The 14261-nt window shown below is 41.3% G+C and overlaps 1 pseudogene; it reads right to left on the bottom strand.

The window, feature by feature from the left end:
• Window positions 1-431: 431 nt before the first annotated feature.
• LOC112065246 (uncharacterized) lies at window positions 432-529 on the bottom strand (annotated as a pseudogene).
• Between the last annotated feature and the right edge of the window lie 13732 nt (window positions 530-14261).

Raw genomic sequence — 14261 nt, 5'->3', positions numbered from 1 at the left:
TGTACAGCAAAGTGAATCAGTCATATATATACCTATATCCACTCTTTTTTAGATTCCTTTCCCATATTAGTCATTACAGAGTATTGAGTAGAGTTCCCTCTGCTATACAGTAGGTCCTTATTAGTTATCTATTTTATATATAGTAGTGTGTATATGTCAATCCCAATCTCCCAATTTATCCCTCCCACCCCTTACCCCCTGGTAACCATAAGTTTGTTTTCTACATCTGTAACTCTATTTCTGTTTTGTAGTTAAGTTCATTTGTACCCTTTTTCTAGATTCCACATATAAGTGATATCGTATGATATTTGTCTGACTTACTTCACTCAGTATGATAATCTCTAGGTCCATCCATGTTGCTGCAGATGGCATTATTTCGGTCTTTTTTACGGCTGAGTAATATTCCATTGTATATACATACCACATCTTGCAAAAATATGAAACACTTCACAAATTTGCACGTCATCCTTGTGCAGGGGACATGCTAATCTTCTTCCAATTTTAGTATATGTGCTGCTGAAGCAAGCACCAAAGTAAGTTTTTAATGTATTTAACTATTCTGAACAATTCTGAGCAATGTATAACACCCCACTACGTGATTCAATGTTATTAAATGGGTCACCTGGACCACATGGATGACAGGTGATATGAGTCCCACACTTTGGTGAAACACTGACCTCAGCCATGGATAAAGAGTGTTGCATTCTGACCTATAAGGGAAAAGAATCTGAATCGCTGTGCTGTATACGTGAAACTTACATGATATTGTAAATCAACTATCCTTCAATTAAAATTTTTAAAATAAATAAAGGAACTACCCAAAACGTCAAAAGAAAAAAAAAAAAGGAGTATTACATTCTGACAGACATATTTAGCATTCAAAGCTTCAATTCAGGGTGAATAAACAGAACTGTTTATCATTCCCATTAATATATAGACTGCATATCATGAAACAGTGATCCCCTTAATAAGGAAGGGAGGTAAATTGACACTACCTTATTTCATCCTTACAGTAACTTTATTTAAACCTCTATCTCAAAAAAAAAGAACACCTCTCTATCTCAATCTCTACTTACAGGTGAGGTAATTGGAAATTAGGAAAATATTTTTTCCTGGGTCACGTTTTTAGTTGTGAGGATCTCAGGCTTGGACCTAAAATGTTCTGCCTTCAAAGGCTGCCATTTTTATTATTATTGTTGTTGCTGTTATTATCATTATTATTAAGTCTACAGCAAGAATAGACATGAAAAAGTACAAGACTTCAGAAGCTCTTCCTTGTGGTACTTCACTAGTTCTCAAACTTGGTGGGCAGGTAGTTTATGAATGCTGCTATAGATCTCCCCCTTTTTTCTACACTGGAGGAAAAAGTGGCCAAAAATGAAGTGATCGATGAAAGGTTGTAAGAGCAAATATGAATTAAAAATAAGAGGCTCAGTTCTTCCTGTTGAAAATAAGGGAAGAGGCTTCACCTGCCTCTTCTTTCAGCATCTACTTTAGAAAACTTGTTGGCTCTATCTCTGTTTCTTTGAAATGCATATAAATCTTACTAAAGGCTAAATAAGCCTCTTACCACCTTTATGACCCAGGAGTGTCTTTCTCAAGGACCTAGGAACCATCTCTTTGAAATATCATTAAGGAAGACAGCACCTCTATCTCGAATTTTCTGTGAGAGGGTCAGAGTCTGATTTGGCAGGTGCCTTGTTCCAAAATGACCTACTGTCATTTGATTTTTCCTCTGGACAAATCATACTAGCTGACACATATGGTCACTCCAATTACCAAATGAATTTAGGATAACCTATGTGGGACAAATGGTGCTGTCAAGCCTGCTGTTTGAGGATGAGTCACTGTTTATCCACTTTCGGTCTGTTCTTTAGTGGAGTACCTGCGATGGGCATCACACTCTAGTTTAATGCTTATTCAGTAATAAAGCTGTCTTCTTCCTCTTCTACTTTTTGCAGAAGAGGTTCTGTGGGTTGGCAGAAGATCTTGTTTTAGTAATCCTTCCCCAGCATGATCACACAATGAACCAGGACTGAGTGAGTTAGAAAAGGAAACACCTGATTCCTGGCTGGATACTCTTTCCATTGGCCCCACTTCCTCCTAACAGTGAAGGGGAGCAAAACATACCACCTCAAAATATGCCTCTTTGGCATACTGGTTATTTTCAGCTGGTTATTTTTAAGAAAGAGCAGACAGAGTGAAACTGAGCAGGACCCAGTGGGGCTCCTGGGCACAGCAGCATTTCTGTGTCCCTCGTTTCTTGTTTGTACAGAATGGGCTTCAGCTTCCATGTCCTTCCCTGAGTTCCAAGGGGCAGGTTCAAACAGTTGCTAATCACGGAAGGGAGGGGATACAGAAACAAGGGAGGAGCAGTCAAGAAACAATAGTGCAGCCTTAAGACAGGATCCTGGTCCTGCCTCAAGGAATACACATAACAATATCTTTGAGCTCTTCTACAGAACTAATACCCCCAACAAATGGAAGATGTTAACTAGCTGATGAAGCATTCTTCATTCCAAAGAAGGTCACAGTTTGATAACCTTGAGAACCACAGAAGCTCATCAGACCACCTGAGGCCAGACTAAAGGCGTGCAGGCCCTGAACACACCCTGATCCTTATCAACAACCCCACCCTTGAACCATTGGTATAAAACTCCTCATCAAATCCTCCCGGGTTGAGACACACAGTTTCTGAGGGCACAAGCCCACTGTGTCCCCCTTTGCCTGGCAAAGCAATAAAGCTATTCTTTTCTACTTTACCCAAAACTCCGTCTCCGAGATTTGATATGGCACCAGTGCAAAGAAGCCGAGTTTGGGCATCCATAGAAGATGCTCTGAAAGCTTATCCTTTCATAAGAGACATTGATATTTATAAGGGACATGTCTATTTGTAAAAGTTAGAGACCCCTCTCTGTACCAAGAAGAGAAGGCTGACTCTAAAGCTCCAGAAACTCTTCTCAGTGGAGAAGGCAACGACTTAAATCTGCACAACTTCACCTTTGTTTACTGTGCTTTTCCTGGTCCCCTCCAATAACTGGCCTCCCCCTCCCCCAACATCTTTTGTCTTTAGCTGGAGATGGTATTTAAGGCCGTGACTTGGGCCATTTAGAGAAGTTACTCAGTTTCTCTCCCATGTATACAGGAGGTATACATGTTATTAAACTTCTCCTTGTTTTTCTCCTGTTAATCTGTCTTTTATTACAGGGGGTGTCTCAGCCAAGAACCTCCAAGGGTAGAGGAAAAATGATCCTTCCTGCCCCACAGATGCGTACTGTTTTATGTTTGCTACTGTTAACTGTATAAGTCTTCTCCCTCAAGTCAGTCTGTAAGTTCCTTGAGAGCAGAACTTGTGACTAAAACATTTTCTGTTATTTTCCCAATGACTAATAATGTGCCAGGGGTGTGTCAGAGACTCAACAAATGCAAGTTGAATCACTGAACTTGTAAGAATTAAGTCAAATGGATTGTGATCTTTACTCACTACCAGATTGTAAAAACAACAAGCTCAAAAGAAGTTGATTACGCTAAGCTCCACATCACTAAACTAAGACTTAATTACAGTTTTGGCTCTCCCAGAAATGGACTCTTAAACCTGTCAATCAGGAATCGCCTGATAAGCACTAGTTAGGTAACGTCCTGAGAGACCCCTACTACCCCCCAAAGGAAACTGACCTTGCGATAACCAGCTTTTTTGTCTAGCGTAACTTCCTTGTTCCCATTCCCGTCTGCCTATAAAAGTCTTTCATTTCATACAGCTCCCATGAGCTCCTTTCTATCTGCTAGATTGGATGCTACCTGACTCAAGAATCATTAAATAAAGCCAATGAGATTTTTAAATGTATTCAGTTGAATTTTTTTTCAACAGTTTAGTGGCATTGATGGGATCTGGAGACTTCTGACAGCTTTAAGGATAAGAAGAAATGCAGGCATTGGTACCTGTGAACATTGTGAGCTCTGTTTTTTTTTGCTGTCTCCAAGGGCCGTGGGTAAGTTCCTCTTAGAACTGAGCTCTGCTCTCTGTGTGTTGAGCTCCTGATCGAACTGGCAATGCAGTCCACGGTTCACAAGTCAGTCTACACTGACAGGTGGCTCTAACACAGCATGAGTCCTTAGCCACTGGTTAGTGTGTGATCTTAGTCCAGGGCTTCAGCTGGCAGACAGTTCCAGCCAGAACCTGAGTCCCCAGCCTTTGGTTGGCCCACAGTCCCCATTTGTTGGGTTCTGCTCGTTTAGTCCATAGTTCCACTTTGGGAAGTATTGGTAGTGAGCACCTAAGGCCTTCTCTTGGCCAGTCCACAATACCATCTCCTGGGCTACCGCTGGTGTGCACAGTTCCGTTTCCTTGTTAACTGTTGATTTCTATTGATGGGTACATGAGGTAAAGCAATAATAAATCTATTGTTAGTGGGAATCTTGGAAGCCAAAGCCACAAAACTGGTGGGCATGGATCGAGCACATAAAAGCTGTTAGAGCACTTGCCACCAAACTCTAAGGCTCCTGTGCTAGAATAAGTCGGTCATGGAATAGGTTGGATTGACAGTAGGTTGCTGGCAAACCTCATGAACATTTCCATGCCATGAGGCACAGTGTAAAACACCACACAATCACCAACTCAGTGGCACATTTCTCTTGGGTACTAATTTGTCTTAGGAGAGACTTAAGTCTTAGCTAAAGAAACAGGGTCCTCAAGTTGCAAAGAACTGAGCACGCCAGGGTCTGGCACACCTGCTTCTTTTATATCTAAGAACTGTGGTCCTGGAAGCTGTAGATATTTATAAAAATGGCAACATCTTACTGAGACAACCCAGGATTATAATTACCGTTATAGGGAATGTTCTCACTAGACAAGATCTTTCATCTACAAAGGACACTTGAAAGGAATGGCTGCCAAATCAAACAAACAGTATGGGATACCTACTTTAACTGGCATGCAGAAAGCTCCAAAAGCCTTCAATACTCCAAAGTCGCTTCACTGAAAGATTCACTGCAAAAGGCTAATAAAAAACTAAAGACACAAGAGGTACCTACAACAAAAGACTCAGACTTACATGACTCCTGCTACACTCCTCTATCCTCCTTTACCTGAATATTCAGAGTCTATGAATCCTCTATCTGAATTGCTTTTCCACTTTGAAGACCATAAACAAAAGTCCAAGTCAGTGGCCTAACTAAGTGGCCAAGTTAGTGGCCTAACAGACAAGCCCATATCTACCCACCCATATGAGCTGCTCAGAGTTTATGGGACTCCAGGGGATTCCCTGGTAAACTGTTACCAGAGGGGAAAATAAAATTAAAATTAATGGAAAACCTTGCCAAATTCTGGAAGATATCAGACCTATAGTCTACTTTAAACCCCACTCAATCTGGAGCCTGCAGATGTGATCCTGGGAAAACTTGCAGAAGAGCCTGATAGGAACTTTTTAAAAAGTCTTCTCTCCTAAGCTAAATGTATGCAAAGGAAAAACAAACAAACACACAACAACAACAACACATATTCCAAAGACAAAGCTCTAAATCTATAACACGGCAATCTTTTGATTTCCATCTTAGTTGAAGATCCTCTCGCTGATATAAAGAAGCAACTTAAAGATAAGTAGTTAGAATGGGAAGGACGGGGAGCTTTTGAGCTCATCCAGGTTGCAACCCAGTTCTTTGAGGAATTAAAAACAACTCTCCTTGTCTTACAAACTGAGTCTTTACAATAACAGAAATGCAGCTCTGAAAGCAATTCAATGCCCACCTATCCTGTTACCAATCCCCAGTCCTCCCCTATTCATCTCAAAGGCTTGTAGATATTGTAAAAATTCTGGCCTTAGGGGGGAAAAGTCCTTCTTGGAGGAACTTGCATTCTTTCTCTGTGCCTTTGAGTTGTAAATGTTCTACCAAGTTTCTCCAAGCACTCTTATCTAGGCCATCTCTTTGAAATGCAAACTTCAGGAAGGTAATTCTTATCAGAAGGGTAAAAAAAGGGGGGGAAGGCTACTTGGAAATTAAGCAAGTGAAAAATCTTAAGTTTCTGTTCCACATATATCAGTAAAAAGCTTTAGCCATCTGAGCAGATAACTCATTCCCCCCTCCCAGAAACAATTTAGAACTAACTTTTTTTTGTTATAAACTAGTGGTTTTTGCATTACTGTACCTGTCTCATGACTAAAATTCTAAAACAAAAGCTATAAGATATCTGTTTTCATTGGTCTGTGTGTTTATGTATGTATGTTATAAAATCTGTGATTTTTTTTTGTACCTCTGGATGGTATTACTAAAATTAATTTGTAAAGAGCTCCATTTAATTGGCTGAAAGACAAACAAGCGTTGATAAAAAATCAAGTACACCCTCAGAAATATAGAAACTAACCCGAATGTTTGAGAAGTTCACAGGATCTAGGATAATCTTCAGTAAATAAAAGCTAGTTTGTTGATTGAATTAAAACATGCATGTCTTTAGAATTATCAGCATTAAATATAATACTTTTATTCTACCTAGGTTTACTAAAAGTCAAATAAGTGGAACTGAGATGGAGCAAGACCCTGTGAGGCCCTCCCTGGTACACATCTTTTCTACGTGCCCTGTTTCTAATTTGCAGGAAAAAGGCTTCAGCCTCCTTGTCCTTCCCCGACTTCCAAAGGGCAGATTCAAACAGCTGCTAATCAGGGATGTGTGGGAGTGCAGAAACAAGGGAAGAGCGGCCAAGAAACAATAGTGCGGCCTTGGGGTAGGGTCCTGGTTCCTCCTCAAGGAATATACATAACAATATCTCTGATCTTCTGCAGGAACGAAGGCCCCCCACTCTGGTGGAGGATGGTAACTTTAGGCTGAGCCCCAAATTCCTGGAGCACCACCCTGTTACCAACCAATCATAAGCAAGTCACACACCCTGCAGCCCTCACCCCAAATTTTGCCTATAAAAACTTCTCCCCAAAAACCAGAGAGTTCGGGTTTTTTGAGCACAAGCCACCCATTCCCGGGGCTGGGCGCTGCAACAGACATTTCTCTGCTCCAAACTCTGACGTTTCAGTTGTTCGGCCTCACTGTGCATTGGACACACAGACTTGCATTTGGTAACAGAACTGAGCAGAACCCTGCAGGGCTCCACACATGCAAAAGCCCCTCTACGGCCCCTGCCTCTTATCTGTAGAAAACCTGAAGATTTCCCAGGGCTCTCAGAGTCACAAAAGAGCAGACTTGAGCAGTTCACGATTAGGACGATAGATGCACAGACTCAGCGTCTGATGCACATTCCTGAGTTGTTTTACAGATACTATAACTACTACCAGAGGAAAAAAGCTGACTGTAGGATGACCAGACCATAGACCATGACATAAGCTGCTCCATCTTGAGCAGTACTGAATCTATGCTAGCACAATTCCAAGAACTGGCCTCAAAAGAATGGGATTAACATTAGTGCTCATAATAATCTATATCTTCGTGAGCAAAACAAGATAACTGTAGCTTGCTCTGCCCGTACATGTAAGCAGGCAACTAAAATGATCAGCAAAGAGATGCTACACAGTCATATCTACATCTTCCACTCTGAGAATATGGTGCCCTATGTCATCAAGAAAAAGTTACAGAAGATGTAACTTTGTCCCTAATCCCATAGAAATGGAATGATGTTCGACAGTGGGAAACTGAAAGCAGCTCTTCTGCCCCTTTCCTGTTTGCCAATTTCTGTTTCCCTCTAACCTTAAAAGAACCTAATTATAGGAATGAGATCATTAGGCGGTTTAACCTAACTCCTGACTTATGCTCTCCTGAATGCACACCATGCCTTGCCTGACCTATTCATTCTTTTCCTAAATAAAAGGAAGTAAGAATGAAGAATTAAGTAGTTAAAGAATGTCTAGCTCTCTACCCCCAAGAGCCCCCTTAATAATCCTGCAGGCAGACCACACAGGCAAGATAACATCTGAAGAGTCAGCCAGCAATAGGGAATGATGCAGAATCCAACCTCCTGCCTTGACAATTCACTGAGAATTCTTCCCCCTTTAAAAATGGTCATGGCAGAGCAGGATCTTCAGAGTTGGTCTCAGGACATGGGTCCACATTCTCCTCAGATTGCCGATTAAAGCAGCTTTTCTTTTTACTGACACTTGCTTCTCAATTACTGGCTTTTGAGCAGTGAGCAGCCAAACCTGGGTTTGGTAATATAAGTTCATGTTATCTCTGTTACAAACTTTGTCATTAAGAAAGATAGCTTAAGATGATGGTTAGCTGTTTAATGTCTCATAAAAATTCAATGACTAATATAAACATAATTGTTACGAACAAGTGAATCAAAGAGATGTAAGATAAAAGTTTATAAATTAACAGTTCAACAATAATTTTGCTTCACAGTATGTCTACTTAAAAATAGTTTCCAAAAAATTTTGGTAACTTGAAACCTTAAGGTTACACTGAGATAAAAGATGGACATTCATTGAATATCTAGACCATTTCCAAATAAGATAAAATACTGAAGCATTAATTACTGAGCATAGGTTTATCTCCTTTGGGCCTCCTTTTACAGAAAAACTAAAGATATTTGGGACTATTAGAAAAGACACTGAAAAATTGCCTTGTGCCACACTGAAAAATTTACTCTGAGGAATGATAGATTTCTAGAAATCATGAAATATTTTTATAAATATTCCAATCTGCAGAATGCTAGTGTAAGAGTCCACAGTAGCTTACTTCCTAGTTTTAACTAGGAATTAAGGATTCTAAAAAATTCTAATTAATATTTGTCATTAAAACTACTTAGAAATAATAAAGGTAAAATGAAACAACTGTGTATGAAAAGTAGATAAGGAAAGTAAAATGACTGATTGTTCCAGAATGAGAAAGAGGAAAAAAACCTTAAAGGAATCAGGAAAGCTTCGCAGAGGCAGTGACATCTCAGGTGAGAGCTGAACAACTATAGAAGACAATGAGGTAAGAAATGGGGAGAACGCAGTCCACTCAGAGCCAAAAATATACACAGAGGATGGAGAGTGTTGAGCAGCTAACAAGGTAAATCCCTGCTGTAAGGTCTAGAATGTAAAGGGGAAGAGAAAATGGGGAGAAAGGAGCATGGAGAATTAAGCAGAGGCCCCTGTGAACCACTGGAAACCAGGTAAAACCACATTTAAAAACTCCATCTCAGAATCAAAGAGTATTCTGAATTTTAGCATTCATCGGTCATTCTTGACAGCAACCAAAGATTGTTGCCTGTAATTATTATAACCATGGTGCAACTTCTCTCTAAAGTTAAAAAATAATAATAATAGGGTTGGGCTTCCCTGGTGGCGCAGTGATTAAGAATCCACCTGCCAATGCAGGGGACATGGGTTCGAGCCCTGGTCCAGGAAGAGCGCACATGCCACGGAACAGCTAACCCCTGCACCACAACTACTGAGCCTGTGCTCGAGAGCTTGCGAGCCACAATTACCGAAGCCTGTGCGCCACAACTACTGAGCCCGCGTGCCACAACTACTGAAGCCCGCGTGTCTAGAGCCCGTGCTCCACAACAAGAGAAGCCACCGCAATGAGAAGCCTGCACACCGCAAAGAAGAATAGCCCCCGCTCACAACTAGAGAAAGCCCGCACGCAACAACGAAGACCCAATGCAGCCAAAAATAAATATATTTTTTTAAATAAATAAATAAAATAAAAATAATAGGGTTTATGTGAAAAATAAGTTTCCCCCTATCTACACAAACTTGTTGCCAGAATACTAACAAAAATATATTTTTTCTGAGGAGATAAGTTTTTAACGTCAAATCAGGCACGTTTTTAACGTCAAACCAGGCAGGCAGTCAGGCAAATGCTGCCACGGTAAAAGGCACCAGTTGTTTGGAAACGCTGCAAACCCTCTGCTTAGGGCAGGGATGGCAGGTGCTGACACCGTGCAGGTGAAATGCTGTCTCTCAGGCGCCCCGAGAGGCAGTGCAAGATGCCACGGGCAAGGGCTGCACTGGGCTGACTTCGGCAAGAGTCATTCAAACCTAAATTGAAAAGGTGCAAAATGGAGGATATCCCTTTCTTCTCTGCTCATTCTTATCTTTTCTACGTGACACCTGGAATCCCTGTAGCCATCAGGCAACACGGGAAGGGAGGCTGTGTGGAAAAGCAAAGGCAGAGGAGAGACACGGGAAGCACCAAAGCCCTCGAAGACGTCCGTGAGGGCGTCACCCCCCAGCCTGAAGCCGGCCACCCCTCTGACAATCGTTACGGCAGAAAACAACCTTCTCACTGCATTGGGCGTTACTGTAGGGAGGATATTGTCTTACCTACAGCCCCAATCATCCCAACTGACAAAGGAAACCCGCGATAACCTTAGTGAGTGGAGCTGCGGAGAAGCAGCCCAGGGGGCCGTGTGCCAATACCTGTTCCAGGCCACTGAGAAATTATCTGATTACATGTGTCATATGTGCTTCTAACTTCTGCAAGTCAGAGATGGAGACAGAGATAGACAGAGACAAACAGACAGACACAGACACACACACACACATGCACAGAGCTACCACGATGTTTTGAGTGAGAATAAATATATGATCAACATAGGTGAAACCCAGCTAGTAAAACAGAATTCCTCTTCTCTAATTTAATTTTTTTAAATATTTATAAATAAGTAGATACGTATGAAGTGTGTATTAAATTCTACTTAATTTTAAAGGGTATACCTTCCCCGTGTCCTTAGGGTTTCAACGTGAGGTTTTATGGAATAGGAGGAAAGGTCACAAACCACTCACACCTTATCACAGTATGGAGAAAATCCCATCCCTTCACGCTGCACACCACAGCGTGTCCCAGCTCTCGTTCTTTGGAAGGATCACGTAACCATCTCTGCGCTGCTGTAACCGCATCCCTTCTCTGTGGGGTACAGAGTAGCAGATGAAGCCAGACCGAGCCTATCTGTGTGAATTAGCAAGTAAAGCAGCTTCTCTGGTTTCAGAGACATCAGAGACGAGTCCTATTTATTTCACAATCCTCCTTTCCTCCTTCTAGATCCTAAACGTTTATATTATATAAATATGTGTATTATGATTTAAGGAAATGAGATAGTTTTAGATACTATGTTGAGAAAGATTATAATCTTTAAAGTACAGAGTTTTCATTCTAGTAGTTGTTTTTGTTTTGGATGACAAAAGGAAAAAAAATATGAGAATGGAGTAAGATAAAGGTTTTTTGCTGAGAATCTGATGAAAATCAGAAAAGAGCACAGCTCTCATTTCCACCATCCATTCCCTGAAAGTGCCAACAGTGAACTGTCCAATTATTTTGGAGGCAATAATGTCAGGTAGATGATACAAGTCCAAGAAGAGAAAGAATACAACATGGTTTTTGTTCTATAAAATTAATTGTCATGCTATCACCACAAATAGTAACTCTGGAGCACCCACCCTGATGGGGAAGATATTTTTTGCAAAGAATTTTCTTTTCTACGGATTTTAGGGATTACGTAGTACAACCACCCTTTAATTTTCCTGTATACTCTACAGTGTATTCTCTAAATGGTTATTTACCTTACACCAAACAAAAGGAATTACAGGAGTGAAAAGAAAACCTGCTGTCTCTAAGCTTGGCTCCTAAAAAGAATCTCATCAAACAGTGATGACTCATGTTGTACTTTCAGATATGACTGCTCTTTGATGGAAATGTTAATTTTTACTTCTATACCAGTGGCATTGTTAATAATTTTAGTACTGACATGATACTTAAATCTCAAGTGATGACAGATCACACTGAGGTTGAGCTTACAAGATGGCTCCCCAAGAGTTTGAAATTCCAAAAAAAGGAAAAATAATAGTGACTAATCCTTGCATAATGTTTTAAATTTACAAACCATTTTCTCAAGCAATTTACTCATCAAGGAAACTTAATTAAAAGAAGACAGTGCAGGGGCTTCCCTGGTGGCGCAGTGGTTGAGAGTCCGCCTGCCGATGCAGGGGACACGGGTTCGTGCCCCGGTCTGGGAAGATCCTGCATGCCGTGGAGCAGCTAGGCCCGTGAGCCATGGCCACTGAGCCTGTGCGTCCGGAGCCCGCATACCGCAAAAAAAAAAAAAAAAAAAAAAGAAGACCGTGCAGCCCAGAAAGATAGATTTCTTAGTGGTCAAGTTGTAATTCAAATGCTATGTTCAGAACTCAAGTACTGGAAATTCCCTGGTGGTCCAGTGGTTAGGACTCGGTGCTTTCACTGCTGTGGACCATGGTCAGGGAATTAAGATCTCACAAGCCACACGGTGTGGCCAAAAAAAACAAAAACAAAAAAACAACTCGAGTACTGGCCACTTCCCAGTGCAAAATCCTGGTTCTCATGGCACGGACATTGGAATGTCACCTAAAATCAATGTTTCCATTGTATAACTTCTCAAAGACAAACCATAAGATTAAATTACATTCAACTTCAGAAACAAGCTAAGCGATTTATTGTTTCTTCTCTCTGAATTGTGCTTTCATGTATGATTTCTAATTGCTTGGGTGGGAAATTGTAGGATTTGAAGAATCCAGAGGAAAATGGGATTCCTGGTAACTTAAGTGAAACAAACCTTAGTTACTGCCCCCTCTATGGACTCCCAGGGCAGGGGGCTGAGTGAGTAAAACAGCTGTTCTCTTCATGTCTTGATTTGGTTGCTTTGCTTATGTATTTATTTGCTGCTTAAATCTGTAGCAAATAAATACATATGCAATACATACTATTATCTGCTGAACCTGTGGCCACTAAAACGAGGATTTTGATCACCCTGTTATATGTGCAAGTTCTTTGTATACAAAACCTGCCTTTTAAAAAAATGGTGATACAACACGGCCAGGGTGAGTTAGTACCTTGAAAAGCTCAATCATTTGGTGCTGGGGTGTCCCAAAGAATTATATTTACCTCCGATGATTGTGGTTTTCATTGGGTTATTTGTGCTGGCTTTGATAGGAATGAAACTGAGCAGGACCCTGTGGGGCTCCTAGGCATAAAAGTCTTTCTGTGTCCCCCATTTCTTATTTTCAGGGAATGGGTTTCAGCCTCCATGACCTTCCCTGAATTTCAAAGGGCAGGTTCAAACAGTTGTTAATCAGGGAAATGAGCAGATGAGGAGACAAGGGAGGAGCAGTCAAGAAACAATAGTGCAGCCTTGGGGCAGGGTCCTGGTTCCTTCTCAAGGGATATAAATAATATCTTTGAGCTGTTTTGCAGATACTGAACCGCCCACCAGCTGGGAGGAGTTAACTGTATGCTGCCCACAAGCATGTGGACCGCAGACCAATTGGAACCAGAAGGTTGATGATGCTGACTCCCACTTACCTCACCACCGACCAATCAGAAGAATGTCCGTCCATGAGCTGATCACGCCCTCCTCTTTGAACCATGACTACAAAACTCCTCACTACCACCTCCAGGTTGGGACACACAGTTTTGAGGGCATTAGCCCACTGTGGCCCCCTTTGCCTGGCAAAGCAATAAAGCTATTCTTTTCTACTTAACCAAAAACTCTGTTTCCTAGACTCAATTCAGCATCGGGGTACAGAGCTGAATTTCGGCTACAGGAGGGGGCGAGAAATGATGTATATTTATTGTATCTTTACTTGAACGATAGTAGCATACTAGATACACATTTAAGAATTTTTAAATGTTTGATGAAATTTGTAATCCAAAAGAATTTAGGATACTAAAGTATTGGGTGGGCCAAAAGGTTCATTTGGTTTTTTCCGTAAGACAGCTCTAGTAGCACTTAGTTGTCTTTAACTTCATTTGCAACAATTTTGTTAGACTGTATGTGACAGCTGTCATATCAGCATGCATTTAAAAAAAGGCATCAAAATTGGTTAATTTTTGTGTAGACTTTTTTTTGTGTGTGTGGTACATGGGCCTCTCACTGCTGTGGCCTCTCCCGTTGTGGAGCAGAGGCTCAGTGGCCATGGCTCACGGGCCCAGCCGCTCCGCGGCATGCGGGATCTTCCCAGACCGGGGCACAAACCCGTGTCCCCTGCATCGGCAGGCGGACTCTCAACCACTGTGCCACCAGGGAAGCCCTGTGTAGACATTTTAATATTGAAGATGGAAGGGAAAAAAAGCAACATTTTTGGCATATTATGCTTTATTATTGGAAGAAAGGTAAAAAAGCAACTGAAACACACATAAAGATTTGTGCAGTGTATGGAGAAGGTATTGTGACTGATCAAATGTGTCAAAAGTGGTTTGCAAAGTTTCATGCTTGAGATTTCTCGCTGGACGACGTTCCACAGTCAGGTAGACCAGCTGAAGTTGATAGCGATCAAATCAAAACAATAATTGAGAACAATCAACA

Source organism: Physeter macrocephalus, chromosome 17 (assembly GCF_002837175.3).
Source record: "Physeter macrocephalus isolate SW-GA chromosome 17, ASM283717v5, whole genome shotgun sequence".
NCBI classification, from domain to species: domain Eukaryota; kingdom Metazoa; phylum Chordata; class Mammalia; order Artiodactyla; family Physeteridae; genus Physeter; species Physeter macrocephalus.
The sequence above is the reverse complement of the archived record's forward strand: the minus strand, read 5'-3'. Positions and strand labels throughout refer to the sequence as shown.